The sequence below is a fragment of the Equus caballus genome, chromosome 5 (genome assembly GCF_041296265.1).
Source record: "Equus caballus isolate H_3958 breed thoroughbred chromosome 5, TB-T2T, whole genome shotgun sequence".
NCBI classification, from domain to species: Eukaryota; Metazoa; Chordata; class Mammalia; order Perissodactyla; family Equidae; genus Equus; species Equus caballus.
Genome location: NC_091688.1, coordinates 34,724,081 through 34,746,053, shown reverse-complemented (window position 1 = coordinate 34,746,053; position 21,973 = coordinate 34,724,081). Strand labels below are relative to the sequence as shown.

The window sequence follows — 21,973 nt, the reverse complement described above, 5'->3', positions numbered from 1 at the left end:
AGGGCACAAGTACCCATTTCCTTACTTTCTCCTCCTTCCACAGTCAGGATACTCTCCCGAAAATGATTCTAGTACTTATTCCAACGTGTGTGTGTGCACGTGTGTGTGTTTCTATGCCACCAAGAAATTCTCCAGCATCAGCTGGGCATCCTAGAACTCAATTCAACTTTGGTACTATCTACTCAGAGATAGCATCAGATTCCACAGATTAAGGACTCAGTCCTCCCAAGAGTGCTGCCCCCTCCACTTTAGATGACAGTCACAAGACCAGATTGTCACCTGTACTTTTGACCAACTGGCTATAGATTGGAGGTTCCAAGGGCTCTCTCGAGGGGTTTGATTAATTTGCTAGAACAGCTCACAGATCTCAGAGGGACATTTCACTTACTAAATTACCAGTTTATTATAAAAGGATATAACTCAGGAAGAGCCAGAAGGAAGAGATGCATAGGGCAAGGTATGAGGAAAGAGCAAGGAGCTTCCATGCCCTATTCAGAACATGCCACTCTCCCCTCATCTCCATGTGTTCATCAACCTGGAAACTCTCCAGACTCCATCCTTTTGGGTTTTTATGGAGACTTCATTACAAAGGCATGATGATTAAATCATGGATGATTGATTCAACCTCCACTCCCACTCCTCTCCCTGACAATCAGAGGAGTGGGACTGAAAGTTCCAAACCTCCAATCATCAGGTGGCTTCTCCTGGCAACCAGCCCCCATTTCTAGGTGTGGTCCAAAAGTCACCTCATTAACATAACAAAAGACACCTTTGTTGCTCTGGTCACTTAGGAAATTCCCAGGGTTTGAAGAGCTCTATGCCAGAAACAGGATAAAGACTAAATTTATACTTGTAATACATCACAATACCCCACTCTGCAAAGGTGGATGTGACTGACAAGGTCTGGGCTCCCATCTTCAGTTGCATATTCAAAAGAGCCAAGGGTGCCAGTGAAGTCTCACTGTGTCATCTGTGCCAACAGGGTGCTGACAACAGCAGTCCTGCTTGTGAGCAGAGCTCAGACATTTTATATAGTTTTGCTCAAAATGCAAGTCTGATTCGAACACTCCCCACCTCCCATCACCATCCTTTTTCTCCTTTGCTGCCTGTGGACTAGAGCAACAGTTCTCAAATGGGGTGAGAGGTGAGAGAGATAGGGGTAATCTCGCCTCTCGGTAGGGCTGGATAGATTTAGCAAATAAAAATACAGATGTCCACTTGGATTTTAATTTCAGATAAACAATAACAATATTTTTACTATAAGTATGTCCTGTGCAGTATTTTCTCGGGTGCCCTATCCCCAGGGACCATTTGGCAATATCTGGGGACACTGGCATGTCTGAGAGGTGGTGTGGAGGATGACAGGAGCCATCTAGTGAGTAGAGGCAGGGATGCTGTGAGACGTCTGACACTACACAGGACGCCCTCCCCACAGCAAAGAATGATATGATCTGAGGTGTCAGCAGTGCTGCAGTGGAGAAATCCTGGATGAGAGGATTTTGTTTAAAATGTATAGCGTGAAAGTCCTGAGGCCCTGGCCGTTGGTAGCTGAAACCAAAGAAGAAAATTTTCAACGACGTGGTTAATTAAAAAAATAGACCCAATGTTTATTTGTTTTACATTTTTGTCCATTTCATTATTGGTGGATAGCACTCTAACACTTAAATACATTTAGATAATGCGCAGGTGACTGCCCTACTGCAGCATTGGTAAGTAGATAAACAATTTAACTAGGACCTAGTTAACAAGAAACTGACTCCACATTTAAAATACAGCTCTCATTTAGATCATCCTTTGTTTTATCTCTGGAGGGGGTGGAGGGGAGTTGGAGGGAGCCTGTGCTCACACTGGAAATACATTAAGACCAAACCTTCTGAGACCCATTCCCAAGGGTTCCCACCCTGCCGGGTTAACCTCCAACTCCAGAGAAAGCCCAAGCTCGTGGCCTCCAGCATTAACTCTCATTCCATTGACCAGAATAGACAGTGTCAGCCTCACACCAGGCCTCAGAGTCTGAGTGCAGCTTACTCCGCTTGAACTAGAGCTGTTGACTTTTGCAGAAATGGAAGCAGTGGGATCCAATGGATGCTTAGCTGTAATGCCAAAACAAGGACAGTCGGTACCTAAGGTCCAAGCAAGATTCACTGAAGCATCAAGATCTTCATATACTTTCTGATAAATATTCTCCAAACTCTGTCCAGTTATTGACCATATTATGTAGCTGGATGTCTCCACTCCTATGCCTCATGGCAAAGTTACTCCTTGTCAGCTTTGATTTGGCACTGTCAAAAGTCACCCAGTGTCCAGCAAGTCAGCCCTCAGAATCAAAGACAGCTGAACCATGGATGGCAGGTCCAGCAAAATCTAAGTCCGCATTACAACCAAGGATTTTACACTCCCTCCTATAAGAAGACTGGAGTTTACCACTTTTCTTTTTCTTGTTGGTGAGAAGGTAGTATCTATCGAATGTCAGTTTCTACCCTTGACAAATCTGGTCTTCAAGTCTGATTCAATTCTGTTCCCAGACTCTTGTCAGTGTCCCATTTTTTTTTGAAAGTCAGACCATACTCACACTGTATGAATTTGGTTTCCAAGCTCCCAGCAACTTGACCAGTGTCTGCTTTAGATGGACCAGATACCAAGAAATCCGTGATACTGCATGATTTTGTTTTCACATCCAGACAACCTAAAACCAAATCCTCTGCTGAAAATATCTCTGGCAGATTTGCCAAGGTCAGCATATGATGGAGGAATATCCATTGACCACACATGGCTCTGTCTGTAGGTCGCCATGGCCAGGCCGTGAGAAGAGGTGATCGGGTGGTCTCCTGAGAGGTATGCCGCATCAGCATCTGGGGCCGCTCGGCTTGCTCTGGTTTGGGCCACAGCTGCCATGGCCAGAGGGCCAAGTGAAAGCCCAGTGTTGTTCTTGGCTAAACCTGATTGATATAGTACATGGTCAGCTACTGTTAATGTATTTTGTTTTTTTCTAGTATCTTCTATTGTTTTCTCCCTCTTTAATAAACTTTTATCCCTTAATAGCTCATGCCTGCTTTTTCTTCCTACTCCTTTATTCCCTCTTTCTCTACTCACTTTTGTTACCTCTTGTCTTCTTTCTTTCTCTCCCCCAATGTCAGGGTTCTGGAGGAAATACACAGTACACTCAAATGGTAATGGAACAGAGTTTAACAGAGTCAGTTTGTAAAGGTTTAGGTGGCATTATGGGAAACCAATAAGAGATGTGTAGTTTCCCAGAGTCAGCAACAGCAGGCAGCAGTTATCAGGGCTAGCATTGAAGGGCACGGGGAGAGAGCAGTTACCTGCATCCCCGGGAAAGAACACCTGCAGGAGTCTGCCAGATAGGAACTGAGTCTTGGTAGAGGGATGTAGCCAGCACATGGCAACCCAGCAGGTTTCCTTCATCCTTCTGTCCTTAGAACTCTTCCAGTGCCTCTCATTGGCTAAATCCATCTGGAAGCCCATGAAAGAATTCAATAAAGGTCAGCTTCCTGAGCAACAGAATAGGGTGAAGAACGCATCAGAAGGACAAATGAGAAAAATCCAACATGCTCCACTCCTTTTGCCCATCAGCATGCATTTTCGTTCTTTGTCCAGATGGAAAATTGATATCTCCAATCAGAGGACACACAATCATCCCATTAGCTCTTGTGTCATTGTGGGCTGATAATAATTCAGTCATATACTCACGTGAAACCTTAACACATTAGTCACCACCAATGGTCTTCATATAAGGTAGCAGGTGAAAAAGAATGAGGAAGGAAGTAAAACATGTAAAAGAACTGCCACAGTTATTGCTTCCGTAGCTGTTCATGAGGCCTTAGTTGATAATCCTAGTTTCATTCTTCCCCCATTCCTTGTTTCCTTTACCCTCTACCAACATCTTGGCTGGAAAACCTCCTGTAACCCAATTCTCCATTCTTGCTGGATCTGAGTCTTTGTGGTTCTACCTTTACTGGGTTGTTGTACTTTTTCTTTGACCAGGACTATTGGCCAATGTTTTGAGACGTGGTCCTCCTTGTCTCCATTATGAAGCAGTAGGGAATTTCCCCTGGGAAATCAGGAACATCACCAGCCAGTACAGTGACATCTTCTTTGCCTGCTGGATCATTGGCACAAGGAAGCCAAAATGGCAAGTGGGTGGACTCAGCTTCCAAATTGAAAGAACCATAACTGCATTCCCTGGTGGAAGCATTCTTCCAAACCCACTAGCCTACTAGGACCTCCAAACCCATTGAACCCCAGGTTGTGGGGAATGAGAAGCAAAAATTCCTTCAGTACGTTGTTTGGTGTAACTGTAATAGGAGCTATTTCATTTCCACCCCTGGACCCCTAGACCTGTGCATTTAGGCTGTTTGATGTGGCTGGTTTATTAGTTTTCTTGGGCTGCTATAACAAAGCATCACAGGCTGCGGGGCTTAAACAACAGAAATTTATTTCCCCACAATTCTAGAGGCTAGAAGTCCAAGATCACGGTGTTGGCAGGGTTGGTTTTTGTGGAGGGCCGTGAGGGAAGGATGTGTTCCAGGACTCTCTCCTTGTCTCCCAGATGGCCTTCTTCTCCTTGAAATGATGACATTTTTCAAATGTCTTCCCTCCTTGTGTTTATCTGTGTCTTAATCTCCTCTTCTTATGAGGACATTAGTCATTTTTCTGGATTAGGGTCCACCCACATGAACTCATTTTACCCTAATTCCCTCTTCAAAGATCCTATCTCTAAAAACAGTCACATTGAAGTGATAGGGATTAGAACTTCAATACGTATATTTTGGGGGGAGGGGGGAACAGAATTCAGCCCATAATAGGGGGCAACCACATGTTGGCATCATTTATAGTTTGTGTCCAGTAGGACAGCAGTCTCACCTTGACAGGATGACACTGAGCCATTAGTAGCCTATTTCATCATTCTATCTATACCTCCTGAAAGATGGGGCTTGTGGTAAAATGACGAATTCCATAAAATGTGCCCCTTAGCTGGAGGTAATGTTGTGTGAGATGCCATGATATTCTGCAAGTCGGTGACTGTTGCTGTTACTAGAAGCATCATGGTCAGGGAGGGTAAACCTATCACCAGAAAATGTATCTATCCTTTTGAAGGCCAGTCATTACTCTTTCCCTTATAGAAACGTTGCAAAATAACCCAACTTATCACTGAGTAGCTTGTGGTCCCCTAACATGGGAATAGTGCCACATTGAGGCTCCACAATGTCTGGAGTGGTGTCAACCAGATCAGCCTTGGTGAAGAGAAGGCTGTGGAATTGAGTCTGTGCAGATCCTTGTCCCTGATGCCATTGCTGCTTTGTACATGAGCCCAATAAATGAGCACTCAGGTGGTTGGGGAAAGACACTGAGTGCCATCCACAGGTTGTGGCATCTTACTGACCTGGTAATTCAGAGCCTCCTTACAGAGGATGCCCCCTGGTGCACATTTACATGGAAGGCAAATTCCTTATTCTCTGTGCTCACATGTAGAGGTAAATTCATGTACTTCCCCTCACAGCTTTTTGTTGCCATTCTTTCAGTCCTGCTCTATCCAAGTTCCTCCCCAAAGGGCCAATGTGCAAGCCACCACTCATGAAGCAGTGTAGATTTGTACTTCAGGCAATCTTTTCTTCCTCACAAAGTCAGCAGCCAGATGAATCACCTGAAGTCACCCTCAGGGGGAATTCCTTTTCACTATCACTTTTCAGGTCACCCCTGCTTGGAGCTGTAATACCGTGGCTGTCTACTTATAGCCAGAGCCAACAGATCAAGCAAATCCATTTGTAAATCACACTCTCCCTCCATTCCTTCTTCATTAGCTGCTCATAGGTTAACTCATGTGAGGCCACAGGTGTGGATTTAGGAAGACGAAGCAAAGAGTTGGAGAGGATAATACGGGAGTCTGAGACATTTGCTCATGTAGTGTAGTTCTGTCACCTTGACTTGCCTTGGTTTGGCCTTAAATACACCATTTCCTTTCACAATTATATGATTTGATGGATTAGATAATACCTAGTTCATGGTCATGATGGGAAGTTTGGGTTACACAGTCACTTGATGGTCCTTTGTCGTGCATTTAGTCCCTCCAGGGCCCAGTAGCAAGACAGGTTATCTTAAAACAGCTGTTTTAAATGGAGAGTAATTGGCATGAGACACAATGTCTTTACTCCAAAACTCTAGGGGTATGTGGTGTGGTTCTCCCACTGGGGCTTGCCAGAAACTCCAAATAGCTTCTTTTCCATCTGAAATCTTATCTGTTATGCTCCACAATAAGGTCCATGTGGGAAACAAAATTTCACTGGTACCTGGGCTTGTTGTAGAGCCTTTTCTTGTTTTGTGTCCATTCACAATTGGTGCCCTTGAGGCCTGAGTAAGAGCAGCAGGCTCAAATGTCATATGTGTTGCTTCCATATTCCGAAGAGACTAGCCTGACCTGGGATTGTGTCTTTTTCTTCAAAATAGCTGATGAAAGCTGTTTCTCACTTTAAAGGAGATTCAGATGTCGGAAATTCCCTGATGTGGCACATTCCGCATATACTCTGTGAATTCTTTGATAATCGTCCCTCAAAATTTGGGCTCACTTAGTGACTCAATTCCAATGAATAGACTGTGGCAGAAATGACACTGTGTGACTTCTGAGACCCTGTGAAAATACCACATAGAGACAGAGGGATGTCCAAGAAGCTCTGTGTATTCCCTCCTCCAACTGTTTGAGTCTTCCTACCCAGCAGCAGACATGTGAGTGAAGGAGCCTTAAAGATTATCCCAACCTTAGCCACCATCTGACTCAAATGAGTCAGAGAGCTGCAATAACAGCTTGACCTCTGGAGAGCTGGAGACTGAGGGCAGCCAAGCAGCTTTATGTGGTTGAGCCCCAATAAACTCTAAACAGCAAGGACCAGGTGAGCTTTCCTGGTTGACAATTCTCTGTGTGTATTGTTGCACCTTGATTCCAAGAAAGCAACGGTGTCTGTAACTCTATGAGGAGAGGACACCTGGAAGCTCTGTGCTTGGAACTTTCCTGGGCTCTTCCTCATGCACCTCTTCCTTTAGCTGATTTTAATCTGTATTCTTTGGCTGCAGTAAACCATAACTGTGAATATAGCAGCTTTCAGTGAGTTCTGACAGTCATTCTATACAATTGTTTAACCTAAGAGTGGTCATGGGGCCCTTCAAACTGGGAATTAATTTCAGAGGTGATGGTGGTGGTCTTGGGGGAGCCTTAGACTTGCAATTGGTGTCAGAAGTGAGGGTGGTCTTGTGCCCCATTCTTCTAACTCTGCACTCAGCATAACCATACTACAGATATCAGACAATAATATCATAAGATAGGATAGTCACAAGCCAATCACTTTGATGATCGTAGATGTAACAATCCTAAAGAAGATATTAACTAATCTAATCCATTAATTAAAAATGCATCATTACAAAGCTAACTTTATTCCAGGAATGCAAGAAATCAATCAATGTAACTGGCTGCATTAACAGGATGAAAGAGAAAAACAAAGATCTCATAGATGCATAAAAAGAAGCTGATGAAATTCAAAATTTATATATGATGAAACCTCGCAATATGATAAATAGTATCTTCTGGAAAACTACAGAAGATATCATAGTCTATGGCAAAATTCAAAGCTTTCCTTTATGGGACCGGCCCCATGGCTGAGTGGTTAAGTTTGCGCACTCTGCTGTGGCGACCCAGGGTTTCGCTGGTTCGAATCCTGGTCACTGACATGGTACAGTTTGTCAGGCCACATTGAGGCGGTGTCCCACATGCCACAACTAGCAGGACCTGAAACTAAGGTATACAACTATCTACCCAGGGGCAGGATTTGGGGAGATAAAGCAGGGGGAAAGGAAAAAAGATTGGTAACACTGGCTAGCTCAGGTGCCAATCTTTAAAAAACAAAAGCGTTTCTTTAGAGACTGTGAACTCGGTGAAGATGGCTAATCCCACCATTTCTAGTCAACATTTATAAGTGACCTCAGCCAGGGAAATAAGGTGAGAACAAGAAAAGATATGATTGTGTTTGTAGAAAATACTGAAGTCTCTCTAAGCTTTAGAATGAATAAACGAATTCAGGAATGTCACAAGATCTACACACAAATATTAAGACCTATTGGAAACAAATAACTCGAAAATAAAATAAACCACCATTTACCATAACATCATCATAATCAAATACCAAAGGATAAATGCAATGGAAGATGAGCAGTATCTCCAGAATAAAATCTACAAAATCTCACTGGGCTAAATTAAGACTTCAATAAATGCAGGTATAAACAGGGTCATAGATTAGAAACCTTAATATTACAATGATGTCAATTCTCTCAAATTTGTCCATGGATTCAATGCCACTCCAATCAAAATCTAAGTAGGTGTTTGAATTCCAAGCTAATTATAAATTTTATGTGGAAATGAAAAGAGCCAAGAATAGTGAAAACAGTCTTGAAGAAAAAGAAGAATTTGGAGAACTTATGCTACAAAATACATATCAAGACTTGTCTCAATTAGGGTTCTTCCAGAAGTGGATGCTGAGATGGGCATTTGGGTAAAAGGATTTTTTGGGAAGTGACCTCAGAAAATATGGTGAGGGAATGGAGAAGTGAAATAGGGTAGGCAAGAGAGCCCATAAAATATGCCTTCACTTTAGGTGATGTGAGCAATGAAGGGGTTGCTGGTTCTGCAGGTCTTGACAATTTCCTTCACGATCTAGTCTATGCGGTATGTGTATTAGGCACTACGGATAGACAAACGTATACCCAGTCTCTGAATAAAATCTCCTTCAAATCTTTTGCCAACAGTAACTGGGTTAGTTTTTTGTTAAGATATACTTTTCCCATCCTGAATATGTACAGACAACTACTCAGATATCTTCATCTAAATAATAGTGTGTTATCCGAAAACAATCTATCTCAATATTTAGAAAGGATTTCAAGGGAGGCAGTGAGCTGTCTTTTTCTTTTTTCGGTGGCAGCTTTGTGGACATTATATACTTGGAAAATTGGGCAGATCTGAGTCACCCGGGAACATTTTGGGGCCAACCATGTCTTATTATTTCTCCCACCGCAACATCTCCTTTCACTGTTCTGTTTTCTCCATTCTTTATTCACTGGGGCAACGTGACTGAGCAGATCTTTTGGCATCACCAAGTGGTAGTCTGGGCCACGGCACAGAAGATGTGCAACAGGCATGGAGTGGGTGGGTAACAGACGCCCTCGGTCCCCAAGACTTCTTCCTCGATATGAGGGCCTTGATCTAGCAGAAGAGTAACATGGAGTTTCAAGAGTAGTTATTTGGAAAAAATTAAAACGTAGGTGAAATCTGGGGTAAGAAATGGTTGTTCTTTTGATAATGCTATCAAACAATGCATTATCACTTTTTGCAAAATATAGTTCGAAATTTTTCACTACTTAATATATGCACATAGTACAATATTCCAAAGGCATAAAAAATATACAATGAGGAGTATATCCACCTCTTACCACTGACCCCAGATCCCTAGCCCCATGACCCAGAGAAAACCACTGTTATACCTTTTCTTATAATAAAATTTTGAACTACAAGAGCTCTTTAGCACATTAAGTGACAGAGAGTAAGTGGCAAAGATCCTCTGAGAGAAGCTTCTGAGTGACAAGCTGCAACAAAATGTCATCTTCTAACCTGATAACCTATCCTCATTCTGGGCACAAACTGTTATTTGTAATCAAGAAAAATGTCTCCATTTGTTCATATCCGCAGGTTGACATCTCCCTGAAACATCTTGAGAATTTGTTGTTATTCCAAAAATCACACTCAACTTGTTCAACTATTTTGTTAGTTTAGAAAGCATCTTTCGTTTTCATTCAACTTTAGTATTTCCTGCAGTTTTGATGTTAGGCAAGGAAAGAGTCAGAACTCTTGAAAAATCTGGCAACATTTAAAATCTTGAGGTCTAGGTATCTGTGATGAATACAAGCTGAAGAGGAGCCTGTGACTAAAGTTCTAGGAGAAAGTGATCCCTCCACCGGAATTGTAGCCATGGGCATAGTACACAGGCAGGGCGGCTGACCCGCTTTGCACGGTTCCGAGGAGGGCTGTGTGTCAGGCAGTAGGCTTTTGCTTGTCTCCATGACTTAGTGTTATCGCCCCTAAGGTAACTCTATCCTCTCATGACAAAAGAGGGAAAGTTCTCATCCTAATTGGGAAGACCTGGCTGAACTCCACTGGAAGAGGGAAAATTATTCTTCCGTTTCCAGCAGCCAAGCTCCAATTAGTTGTATTAAAGAGTCAGCAGTTGAAGAATATCCCAATGTTTATTATGAATAATGTCCAGCCATGTCTCAAAAGGTACGTTTTGGTGAAATTGCCGTTATCCTCAGGACCTTGGGAATGGCTTCTACTTGGGAGGTATTGGGTGTTGCATGACAAGACATGTCACAGGAAAGAGACTCATGCCAAACAAAATTGTAATTTTTACTTAGAAACCTCACGGCCCTTTTAAATGAGAGAAGAGAGTAAAATTACTGAGTCCCACTTGCAGGCATAAATTGAGGAAGAGGCTGGTGAGAGGTCATCTACCTACTAGACAAGCATAGAGTATCCAGGAAATAGAATACATACTATCCAAATCTTTTTTATAGATTTGCAAAGATACGTGGACTTCTAGTATCCAAGGATACAGGAGACCTTGACGTTTAGTGGCAAATAAAAACAGGCTGTCAGGATGAATGAGGACAGAAAAGAAGGAGGAGGAACACCTATCTACCACCAGAGAAGGGCAGAAGATGGAATGATGATTACACAGTGGCCAGATTGAGAGACACTGGGGACAAAGGCAACACCATTGCACTGACTGCCCAGGGATCTTGAAGAAAACGGTAAGCACATTTGTTTGTCTGTTTAGCTGAAAGAATCGGGGAATCTCAAGAGCTTTTAAATGGAACTATAATTTCTTGTTGCAGCATTTGTGGCAATGACATTACAGTGTGATACCTACTACTGATTCTGGACGCAAGGGATATTGAGACATTTTAGGAAGGAGCTCAGCTGCCTTTCATCTGATTCTAACTGGCTGAGTGGAATGAATGAGTCTAACGTCGTTAGCATGTTGGGGCCTGCCTTAGTATGTTTGAGATGCTACAACAAATTACCATAGACCAGGTGGCTTCTAAGCAGCACACATTTATTTCTCACGGTTCTCGAGTGTGGGAAGTCCAAGATTAAGGTCCTGGTAGATTCTGTGTCTCATGAGAGCCTGCTTCCTGGTTCATACATGGCCATCTTCTTACTGTGTCCTCACATGGCAGAAGTCCCCTGGTCGGTGAGAGACATAACAACTGGTATTTGACTGACACCTCAAAATTCTAAAGATAAATGGCTGGGTCTGTGATTGCCTTGGCCACATAACAGAGCAGAAAAAAATGACCACATTATGAGAGGACCACACTGAGACTGTTGAAGGGAAAAATGTCTGCTTACTGGGGATCCTACAAAAAAGCATCACCCTAATCATACAGAACTCTGGCAGGACAAACAAGCCACAACAGAGAAGTGGACTTTTACAAGCAGCAGCAGCAGCATGGAGCTCCAGCAGCAAAGGAGCACTTGCAAAAATCAATTGTGCCAACATTAACCATTAACCACCTTCCAGCTCTGTAAGCAAAGGCCAAGAAATTCAGCAAGGAATGTTATTAAAGCTAAAAGTGAGAACTTTGTTAGAAAAAGCTGTTTGGCTTGCTATCAATTCCAGCTCACCTTTTTGGGGGGAAAGAAAGGAAAGAATTTCTTCTCCAAACTCATTCAAAGAAGAGAGACTGTCTCATTAATTAATGTTCTTCATATCCAGGATTTCTGTTTTTGTTGTTTGTTTGTTTGTTTTTGAGTTTCAATCTCTTTGGTGAGGTATTCCTTCTGCTCATTAATTTTATTCCTGAGCTCCTTGAACTGTCTTTCTGAGTTTTCTTGTAACTTGTTGAGTTTCTTTACGATAACTATTTTGAATTCTCTGTCACTTAGATTGTAAATTTCTGTGAGTTCAGGATTGGTTTCTGGAGACTTGTCATTTTCCTTCTGCTCTGAAATGTTAACCTGGTTCTTAGTGGTGTTTGATGAAGTGATCCTTTGCCAGCACATTTGTGGTAGTATTGCAGATTCTACCACAGATTCCCAAAGTTTGCAGATTCCACCTGCCACCACTGGTGAGGACAGGAGCTGTGTTTTCTGATCCCGCCTGGTCTGCTGGAAGTTGTGCCACTAGGGCTTCTATACATTTGCATGCTGACCACAGCTGTTTGGCAGGTCACACATGCATGCACAAGCAGGGCCTCTGTGCTCCACCAGCAAGTTGCTCTGATGCAGGACCACTATGCTCAGCAGGGGATTGGCTGAGCTGGTGTGCTAGGTGGGGGAAGGGTGATGTGCTTTCTTTCATGCACAGGCTGGCTCTGTGCTTGCAGTTGGCTCGTTTGAGCTGCTGAGCTTGGTGGGGGCTCCTTTGCACCACTCAGTGGGGAATCCTCCCATGGATGGGGCTGCTGTGGCACAATGGGCACTCCCATGGGCCAGGCTAGAACTCTGAAAGAATTCATGTGGGCTGGGATGCCCCTGCCTCCTTTTACAGTCATGCCGGCCACTGTATGAGAACCCAAGACCTGGATTGCTGCTGCCAGGGAGTGGGAGGGGTGTGCTCCCTAGTTCCACTGCTTCCCAGGTATCCAGTTCACCCACCTTCAGATGCACGGCTGTGTGGATCTCTCAGATGCCCTGTTGTGCTGTGCATGGAAACCTCTGCTTGTTAATGAATGTCCATTTAGTTGTAACTTAGAGAGGAGAGACAAAGGCAACAACACACTCCCCCATGATGCTGATGCCACTTCTTAATTGGCCTGCTCTTAGTGTGATTGACAATTTTGACAGATTTGTTAAATCTTCACGCAGTTCTCTGGCAGGAAAGACTTCCCTGCGTTTACATCAGTAAGTAAATTTTCCTATTGCTGCAATAGATTATATATGAGAAACAAGTCTTCCTATTGATTTTTCAACTGAGAGTTTATGGAAGAAAGAGTTCGATATTTTGCTGAAACGTTTGCAAGAACTCATTATATGAGAAGCCATACAAGTGATCGATAGCATCTCTAACATCAATAATTTTATATAACAGAAGATTCAGTTACTGGAATCTGGAACCATTCATATACTTGCCTGAGCATATCCTGTGTTTTATGTGTTCTAAGATGGATTTTCATGGTACTAACTACTTTAACCCTGTCTTACGCAAAACTCTGAGAAATCAAAGTTTTGATGTATCATTAATTATATTTTCAAAAACACGTTTAACTAAGACAACTGTTAAAATAAAAATGTCTTCCCATTTATCACTTAAGATTATCAGATGTATCACCAGTGGCATGCATATCAACTTGGGAAACACTGGAATAATGGGAAAAGCACTATATTTGGAACAAAAATACCTAAATTCAAATTATGGTTCTGCTGCTTAGTAGTTATACAACCTTGAAAAAAGTTACTTAGCATTTCTAAGCTCCAGTTTCATTTTTAAAAGGAAAATATGCAATAAAAAGCATATTTGGGAGTCATCCAGAATACCATCATATAACCAAATACTGCCTCATATTTCAAAGCTTGTGTTTTGCACTTGCATTTGCATATAAGCCAAGTGGAGTCCAACACAGTCTTGGTGAATAAAACCTTCCTAGTAGTTCATATAGAGAAAAATAGGGGGAGAACTGAGTCACAGGGCACAGGCATGCAGAACTCAAAATAATCTCCCCTTTAGGCAGCAACACTATATTCAGGAGTTTTACGTCTTTAAAAATACAACTGATACCTTCATGCCAAGGGAAGACTGGATGATGCTGCAGCATGAATTATCATTGCAGAAGAATAGCTTTATCCTTAAACTGTTAAAAGAATTCAACACCATCACAGTAACAGCTATGGGCCAATTAGCATTTTGACCTTACCGTGTATCAGACTTTATTACAGCACATTAAAGATCAAGTACTGTCACTTAGGGGATCACTGGGTGACAATGCAATCAAAACACAAATGTAAATGTGAGACCTGTTCTAGAATATCCTTCTATCTGACTTTAAAAATAGTTTCAAAATGAAAATATAAGATTAAAAAATTCTGATGGGAAGATTTACATATCGTCAGATTTTCTCTTATCATGACATCAGTACCATCATGTCAGGTTTACCCTCATCTTACTCTTCCATTTATACAATCATCTGTATGTAAGATGTTTTGATAAGACATTTATATGTAAGTATATGTGGTTGATACAGTCACCAGTACAGATAAGGAGTAGGCTAATTATATGTGACCCCAAAAAAATTAATACAGAAAATTACAATTAGATATCAGATCTTTAAGATAATACTAGTTGATGGTAGGCAATCTGCATCTTTATTTTGGTAGGAGTTTACTGATTCATTCTTGGCCCTCAAAAGATATATAATTATAGCCCAAGAAAGGGAAGCATGTCCCATTCATACAGCCGTGATTAATGATAATCTGGGTTTATTTACCTAGGCCTTATGCAGACTCACTCTATTAATTTGAATACTTTTAGCAACAGGCAACAGAAAATCCTCATTCATTTTGACTTTAAAAAAAAAAAAAAACTTGTATGGGGCCAGCCTGGTGGTGTAGCAGTTAAGTTCATGTGCTCCACTTTGGCAGCCTGGGGTTTGCCAGTTCGGATCACAGATGTGGACCAATACACCGCTTATCCAGCCATGCTGTGGCAGGCATCCCACATATAAAGTAGAGGAAGATGGGCACAGATGTTATCTCAGGGCCAATCTTCCTCAGCAAAAAGGGGAAGATTGGAGGGAGATGTTAGCTCAGGGCTAATCTTCCTCAAATAAGAAAAAGACATATTTTTTCCCTATAATAAGGTGTTCAGAAGTTGGCAAGTTCCATGTATGATTCACCGGGCTCCAACTCTTCTTCTCTGTGATTCTCCCAGTAGCAATGGCTGAAGCAGTTCTAAAAGTGGTACTCAAAAACAACAATATTCAGAGATAGAAAAATGTGAATGTGTCCTCCTTAGGAGTGAGAATGACTTTTCCCAGAAAAATCTTAGTAGCACTCACACATCTCATTGGACAACACTGAGTCACATGCTCACCCCTAAACAGATGACTGGCAGGGGAAATGGGACTAACGTAAGTGATTAAAACAATCAAGACTTAACTCTAAGCAGGGGATGGGGTTACCCTCTGATGAGTCACTTGGGTAAGAGATGGATCACTGTGACCAAGAAAGAAGAAGGAAATGAGTACTAGAAGGGCAGAAGTAAATACACAAACATCTCATGTCTTCCATTCATCAAAATGCCCAAACTGGACATGAAAAGAGTAGTTGGACAATTTAGCTCTATAGCAATTTAACTATATTGTTTTTCATACCTGGGGAGGTTGTCTACTCTCTAATAATCAAATAATTTATTGGATATTTTTATAATTCCATTTAATCTCTACTTTTGGTTTATTAACTGTACTGAGTCGACTAGTATCCCCCAAAATTCATGTTCACTAAAAAATAAAAATGTGACTTTTTTGGGGAAATAGAGTGTTTGCAAATATAATTTCTTAAGATGAGGTCATCCTCGATTAGGATGGGCTTTAATCCAATCACTGGTCTCCTTATGAGAAAAGAAAATAGACACACACGGACACACAGGAGAACGCCAAATGATGGTGGCAGAGAGTGTAATGATGCATCTACAAACTAAGGGATGCCAAAGATTGCCAGCAACCACCAGAAGCTAGAAAGAGGCAAGAAAGGATTCTTGCCTAAGCCTTCAGTCACCTTGGCCCTGCTGATGCCTCGATTTTAGACTTCTAGCCTTTAGAACTCTGAGAGAATAAATTTCAGCTGTTTTAAATCACTCAGTTTGTAATAGTTTGTTATGGCAGTCCTAGGAAACTAATACATTAGCTATATACCTCTTAATCTTTTTTTTAGGGAGTTGCTTTAGAGTGTACAATATTTTTAATTCATCACAGTCTACTTTCAAAATATTGTACAATCTAAGATATAATTTAAGAAACAGCGGAACACTTAAAATTTCTCCCTGCCATTCTTTGTGGTATCCTTGTATTTTATTTTTACTTCTGTCATAAACCTCAGAATACATTGTATCTTTTAAAGTTTTTGCTTTAAATAATTACGTGTGAAGATATTTCTAAGTTAGAAAAAGTCATATATATCTCTACATATTTATCATTTCTTGATCTCTTCATTTCTTTTTGTATATCTGGCTTTCCATCTGGTATTATTTTTCTTCAGTCTAAAGAGCTTCTTTTAGCATTTATTTTAATGCAGGTCAGCTGGTGACAAATTTTCTCAGCTTCTCCTTCTCTAAAGATGTCTTGATTTTGCCTTCATCTTTGAACAATATTTTTTGCCAAATATAGAATTCTAGGCTGAGAGGCTTTTTAAAAATGTCAGCACTTGAAATAGGTCATTCCATTATCTCCTAGCTTGCATTGTTTCTGATAAGAAGTCAGGAAAGTCTTATCTTTGTATTTCTGTCTATAGTTTGTCTTTCTGTTTTTCTGGCTGCTTCAAAGATTTTTCTCTATACTACTGGTTTCCAGCAGTTTAATTATTATGTTTCTTTGTGTGGTTTGTGTGTTTATGTGTGTGCGTCTGTGTGTTATTCTAGTGGGGTGCTTTTAGCTTCTTAAATAATTAGGTTTGTAGTTTTCATCAAAATGGACGTTTTTGCATCATTGCATTTTGAAATATTTTCCCCCTATTCTATGACTCCAATTACACATGTATTAGGCCACTTGATATCGTCCCAGAGGTCACTGTGGCTGTTTGTTGCGGGGTTTTTTCCAGCTTCCTCCCCCCCCCCCCCACCCCATGAAGCTCCATTTAGATAGTTTCTATTGCTGTCTTCAAGTTTACCAGTCTTTTCTTTTACAGTTTTTAATATGCTATTAAGTCCATCCAGTGAGTTTTTCACTTCAGATAGTATATTTTTCAGCTCTAGAGAGTCCATTTGATTCTTTTTTTCATAGTTTTCATTTCTCCTCTCATATTCATATTTTACATTAAATCTTTTTAAGACTTGCTTTATTTGTTTGTTGTATGGGACAATCTATAAATTTTTTCCATTAAATCTTGAACATATTTACAATATCTGTTTTAAAATTTTGTCTACTACTCCCATCTTGGCCTGTTTATATTGACTGATTTTTCTCTTGGTGATGGATCCTGTTTTCTTGCTTCTTCATGTGTTTAGTCATCTTTTATTAGATGCTAGACATTTTGTATATCACATCATTGGTTTTATTTTGATGCCTCCCTTTAAAGAAAGTTTAATTTTGTTTTGAGAGGCAGCTAAGTCACTTTCAGACCACCTTGAATCTTTTGAGACTTGTTTTTAAACTTTTTAAGGGTAGACTTTGAATAGGCTTTACTCAGTGGTATTGAGAGGTTTTTTTCCTACTGACATCAGTGAATTCTGACATCAACTAGGTGTCCTACAATGCAATTTAATTCTGATATGAACTACCTGGAGTTAATGTCAGATGTCACAGGTTTCAGGGCTCAGTCCCACAAGATTGTCCTCACTTCAGATGCCCGTCACAAGTATCAGGTCCCAGGTTACTCACACTTCTGTTCAACTTGACTACAAAGTTGGGGGTTCCCACAATCCCTTCCTCTTCAGGTTTGATAATTTGATAGAACAACTCACAAAACTCAAGAAAGCACTTTGTTTACTATTACTGGTTTACTATAAAGGATAAAACTGAGGAACAGCCAAATGTAAGGGATGTCTATGGAAATGTATTGAAGCCTAGTGAGGGGGAGGCATACCACCCTCCAAGCACGTCAGTATGTTCACCAACCCAGAAGTTCTCTGAACCCCATTGTTTAGGAGTTTTTATGGAGGTTTCATTACATAGGCACAACTGATTAAATCATTGGCCATTGGTGATTGAACTCAATCTCCACCCCCTCTCCCTTCCCCAGAGGTTGGGTGGTAGGGCTGAAAGTACCAAGCTTCTAATCAAGGCTTGGTTTTTTGGGCAACCAGGCCCCATCCTGTCAAGAGTCCTGACTGGGTCCTGTCAAGAGTCATCTGATTAGAAGAAAGGATGCTCCTATTACACTTATCACACAGGAAATTCCAAGGGTTTTAGGAGCTCTGGGCTAGTAACCAGGGACAAAGACCAAATATCTTTCTATGATACCATAGGGTATGCTGGTAAATGTTTGACAACCAAATCTCCAGGGAAAAATAAAACAGCAACCCTGATTTGTAGTGTATGCTGATTTTCTTGGTGTAAATATTTCATAATGGCTGATTTCTAGCTACTAACATGTTACTGAAGGTGGAGTTGGGAAGAGATGTGCACAGTTGGCTCTCACAAACTAGTGTGAGCCAGCTCTGACACACCACTGCCTTTACTCTGGTCTAGTTTAGCCCAAATGCTAAAGCATAACTATCTTGGGGTCTCTACTGAATGCACGGGTGTTGGAAGAGGGTCCTCCAATCTGAAAGTTCAGAAACTGAACATCTGCCCATCCTGTGTGAGCTCTGGGAATTGCTCATCTTATATTTCTCCAGTAATTGTTCTTTCTCTCATAATTTTATTTACCAGTGCTTTTCTTACCTTCATGGAGCTTTATTCTACATATGTACAGCTTAGTGTTCTGCCAGGAATTCAAAAGAAAACTGTATGCACATTTCTGAATCTCTTTCTCTATTTGGCTCCCTTATTTCTGGTACTCTGCTTTGCATATTCAAGATGGCTTGGGCTCCCTGAACTCTGTCTCCTCAACTCAGTGAGACTGCTATGATCTCTTGGGTTTCCCACCTCTGCATGACATTCCAGAAGGTGCCTCCAGGCTGGAAACTGTGTTAATCACAGGTCTCACCTTATTTGTCTCCTTTCTCTCAGAGGTCAGAGTTCTGTGCTGCCTGTTGTGCAAGGTCTGAAGCAGTTGTTTCATACATTTTGTCAAGTTTTCTAGCTGTTTACAGTGAGAATTGAAAGTCTGTTATCAGTTACTCCCTTGCAGCCAGAAGAGGGAGTCATCCTCAGTTTCTATTTAAGTAAAGCAGATTCCTTCTTACAAGGAGATATCGTATTTCTGATTTCCTGTTTTCCTTTTACAAAGAAGGAGCTTATCTTTTTTCACTTTTCACAGAAACCAACAGCTTGCCGGTCTTTTACCTTACTTTGCTTTAGAAAATGAATTGCCCACACACCCTGGAATAAGCCTTGGGAAAGCGGCATTCTGAAAGTACCATTCATTTGACTTGCACTCTCTGAGCAACAGAGCTAGCCTGCTATACTCGGGCGGGGTCCGCTGGGTCCACAATTATCCATAACAACATCAGGATGAGTTCTTTACCTTAGGAGATTATGAAAATAGCACAAGGACTAATTAAAAGGAACTGAATTCACATCAGCAAATGAGAATAAAGTGCAATTTGTTATAATTAGTTAAGCATAAAATAACAGTGACTTAACATTTGATTTTTTAAAATATTACCTTCAAATTCTTTCTTATGATGAAAGTAGAATAAAGCTTTGCGAAGTATGCCTCAAGGGCTCGTGTCTGTTCTGGTATAATCTGGATTTCCCTTTTCTCACATTGCCCAGGCTTGGCTGATCCTCTTCTGAGTGTCTCATGCTGTTCTCATTCCATAGGAGTCTGTGCTGAGATGGAGGCATCTATTTACCAGTGCTTTTCTTACCAGATGCACAACCCTTTTTCAACCTCTGTCTAAAATTGCTCATTTATACTTGGGACGTCAGGGTCTTTAACAACCAAAATGGTCATGTGGTTTTTCTTTCTTCCAATGTGCTCTGCCAAATGCCTCCCATTGGTTACTTGTCATCAGGGAACAGCTTGACTTTTTAGTGGTTTGGTCTGTTCCTTTCCTGTGGCTCCTATAACAAATTACCACAAACTTGGTGGCTGAAAACAACAGAAATGGATTCTCTCACAGTTCTGGAGGCCAGAATTTGGCAGTTAGTTTCACTGGATCAACATCAGGGTGTTGACAGGGCTGCACTCCCCCCAGAGGCTCTTGGGGAGAATCTGTCCCTTGTCCCTTCCAACTTTCGGTGGAGGCCTGCACTCCTTGCCTTGGGGCTGCATTACTCCAATTTTCAAGGCCAGCATCTTCAACTCCTTCTCTGCTTCTTCTTCACATTGCCTTGTCCTCTGGGTATATCGACTCTTCCTCTGCCTCTCACCTATAAGGACATTTCTGATGGCATTTAGGGCCCACCTGGATAAACCAGGATAATTTCCTCATCTCAAGATCCTTAATAACGTCTGCAAAGAGTTATTTTTCCCAAATAAGATAACATTTACAAGTTCCAGAGATTAAGATGTGGATATCTTGGTGGGGGGGGCATTTTTCAGCCCATCACATGGGGAATTCTGTTTCTCTTCTACATGTATGCCCTCAATGGGTGCTGAATTCTGTGAGGCAAGTCTTCAGGCCATGCTGTGGCATTTGGGGAGTAACATCTAAAGGGAGAAAAAAAAAAAAAAAACACAGGAAAAATGAACCGAGTAGAAATATGGATGCTATGGGGCCTCTGTTTAACACAATTAAGTTAAATACCGTTTCTGTCAGAAGTAACTAAAGATTTTTCTTTTCATCCTTTTTTGGGCCCACTCTAGTCAAGGTTCCCCTACATCTATAAGAAGTACTGTGACATATCCCAGAGAGTGTTTAGGTGACACTAGTATCCCTGTTTGTCCATGATCTTCATTTATTCTAGAACTGTTCTGCACAGCCTCTTAACCTCAAGAGAATCTAGATGAGCGAGGCAATGCCTGTGGCCACCATCAGTCACCCGAGAGTGTAAGTGAGATAAAAAAATAGGAAAAGCATAAAGAAAGATGCTGGGGCACAGCTGGATAGAAAGAGAGGAGAGAAAAATAAAGGAGGAAAAATCAAGGAAAGAAATAGCCCCACAATTGGAGGGGAACAATCAACTGATAAGTGAAAAAGCATTTAATAAGCAAGCGTAATACGACAGAACGTGCCAGGCCCTGTTGAGCGAAAGAAGACAAGTGTGACATCATGCTTGCCCTCAGAGAGCCTTCCATCTAGGAAGACAGAAATTCAAACATCCAACTGTACTATAAGGCATGTTAATATAAGGCCTGTACAAAAGTGTCAAAATGTTGTGGGAAGTTAAAGGAAAGTCCACATCTAGTTCGAGGGATCAGGGAAGCTTTTGCGAAGGAGACAGTGTTCGAGTGATGCTGAGATTTAATATAGAAAAGACAAAGGAGTCCACACAGCTGTGTGGCTGAGGCCTTTGCGAATGCACGGTCTGTAACCTCAGCTAAGCAGCTCTGACCCAGGTCCTCACAATTCCTCTTTCACAATAAAATAGTTCCACAGCAACTAATTTAGACCCTGCTCGCTCCCCTCAAGCTCCTTACCCCACCGCCTCCCTCTGATTCTTAACAGAGAACCGTCAGCAAGAACGTTTCTGGCTACCTTCCTCCCTCTGTGAGGCCAACCGTGTCACCCTCATCCGACCCTGCTTCCTTCTCCCCTGGCTCAGGGAAGAGGTGCTCCTCTCCCGTGTAAGACGAATGGATGACCACGCCCACCCCAAGGTGGGTTGCTCCTCTTTCCGTCTCTCAAGGGACACGGCTCCGCTTGTTAATCCCTCTCTCTTAGATGAAGTTGTTAACAGAGCGCACTCGAAGTTGAACAGCCTGAGTTCAAACCTCAGCTCTCCTTCCTTCTAGCTGTAACACGAATAGACTCCCTCTTTGGGCCTCAGTTTCCCTATCTGTAAAATGGAAACAGCAATAGTGCTTACTTTGTAAGGTTGTTGAGAGGACTGAATGAATTATTCCTTATAAAGCAGAGTCAAGTCTCTGGCCCAGAGAAGGTGTTCACTGGGCACCAGAATGTATCTTTAACCTCCTCTGAATGGGGCTCTTGAATCTCTG

The 21,973-nt window shown here is 41.6% G+C and overlaps 1 long non-coding RNA gene and 1 pseudogene across 1 annotated transcript in view; both read right to left on the bottom strand.

Moving 5' to 3' along the window:
* Window positions 1-21,973, bottom strand: part of LOC138924060 (uncharacterized) — a 34,971-nt gene that overhangs the window by 3,280 nt on the left and 9,718 nt on the right. Inside the window, exon 2 of the long non-coding RNA XR_011438625.1 lies at window positions 19,532-20,521. This is a non-coding gene — a long non-coding RNA (uncharacterized lncRNA). The remainder of the gene's footprint in view (window positions 1-19,531; window positions 20,522-21,973) is intronic.
* LOC100050483 (voltage-dependent anion-selective channel protein 2 pseudogene) lies at window positions 1,719-3,194 on the bottom strand (annotated as a pseudogene).